The sequence below is a fragment of the Sinocyclocheilus anshuiensis genome, unplaced genomic scaffold (assembly GCF_001515605.1).
Source record: "Sinocyclocheilus anshuiensis isolate Anshui unplaced genomic scaffold, SAMN03320099.WGS_v1.1 scaffold2192, whole genome shotgun sequence".
In the NCBI taxonomy this organism is placed as follows: domain Eukaryota; kingdom Metazoa; phylum Chordata; class Actinopteri; order Cypriniformes; family Cyprinidae; genus Sinocyclocheilus; species Sinocyclocheilus anshuiensis.
The window spans coordinates 417,342-419,380 of NW_015542463.1; positions in this window are offsets into that span (position 1 = coordinate 417,342).

The following is a 2,039-nucleotide window of genomic DNA, read 5'->3' on the forward strand; positions in this document are numbered from 1 at the left end:
TAAATGTTAACCAGGAGTCACTCTCATTTATAATCGCGGCATCGTCTGATAAAATCAACATGCATCTACACTAAAGGGCGGCTATGCGGTTGTTTTTGGCTATATTACTTTTTTGTCTCATGCAGCACACTGCCTGCGTCTGAGTGACAAAAAAAAAACAACAAACAAAAAAGTGCATGTCATATTAACAGACGAACTACGCTCATATTTATAATTCCAAACAATCAGTAAGCGACAGGTGCTAGTGTAGCAGATGTCAAGCAGTACCCTCGGGAGAGAAGCACGACCACACATGGATGAGATGAGTGATGGAATTTATTCCCCTTTAAAGAAGAGTAGTATGAGGCAAAATTAGTACAAACACACCGATAGGCCTACTCTCTCACTCCCGTGCTTCCCGTCTGCATTCACAGTGAGACTGAGCGCGAATGCTTAAAGGAGAAGCGATATACATTGCACATATACTAGGCAACAAAATAAAACAGTATTTCACAAAATATAACAATGTAACATAACAGTTAATACAAATAAACACTCAGTATACTTGCAACATTCCATCATGCAAATACTTCATGAAAAATGAAAATGTATGTAAATATTGTGTGAAATAAACTTCTTTTGATACAATTATGCTGTGTCACTGAATAAGACTGCACCATATGGTAATTAACAATGTAAGTCTAACGAATACTATCATTTAGACTGTTACTCAACTGAATTCACACATAAAACACATTATTTAACCATTAAGTGTACAAACATACCTTTAAAGAAGAGTAGTATGAGGCAAAATTAGTACAAACACACCGATAGGCCTACTCTCTCACTCCTGCAGTGACTTCAACTAAAAGCTTCATATGAAATCATGAGATGAATGTGAAAATTTCTGATAACTGAAAAGAGACAGTGGACATATCATGGGCCTTTTTTCATAGATCTTCAGCAAATAGGAAGAAGGAAGTGATGTCATCAGTGTGATTTTTATTTTTATCGGTAACACCAGTGACACAACTCCAGGGGACCACTACTTCATTATATATTTTATAATATTTATTTGGCATTTTGTTTTTTTATGTCATTTACATCATATATTTGATAGTTATGAATACATCATTGTATTTTAAATGGTAGAAAAACCTCTTTGACAAGACAATGTCAGACTGTCAGGATTAGGCATGGAGCTAAAGCATCTCTCTTTAATTTCACTAATGTTACTTATTTACAAAGAGTAAGTTTATCATCACTTGATTATAAGGATTTCATAGATTATCATAAAACTGTGGACTGATTATATATTTTTTTCCTTTTTAGCCAATTGCAAATAGGACAACGCAAGCCTTAAAGGGTTAGTTCACCCAAAAATGAAAATTGGCCCATGAATTACTCGCCCTCAAGTAGACTTGTGCCGGTATTCGGTAATGCGATATATCACGGTAATGAATATGCACGATATTGTTATCGTGAGCACTTCTAAATACCGTGAATAATTATATATTACAAATTATTCAAAATTTTGAATGCATTTTAAGAATACTTTTCCCATCAACTGGTCAAAATGCACAACACCGCTGTATGCTGCGTGAAAGACGTGTGCGCACTCTGACGTAAATAAGCGCGGACGAGAAGCACATCGCGGAACATGTGAGAGACGCTCAGTATGAAAGCGCACTTTTACTCTCTGACAGCAGATGGCGCTAAACTGCAGAAATAATAATAATAATAATTATAATTCATTTAAATGCAGCCTTTACCCTGGAAACCCTGTAAATAAAGCAGCTGCACTACTTTCTGTTTCTGAAAGGTGTTTAAATGATTTAAACAGCCATTCAGATTTGTGTATTTGCTATGATGTTCATCACAGCGCCAAATACTTAAATATTTAGACTTAATAGGCTATTTATTTTCTCATTTTTTTTACATTTTAATCTGGACTACAACATGCCCTAGATATTGTTTGAAAGTGTTTTGATTCTTTATTGTTCGGTCACACTTTACATTAGGGCTTCATTAGTTAACATTAGTTAATTCATTAGTTAACA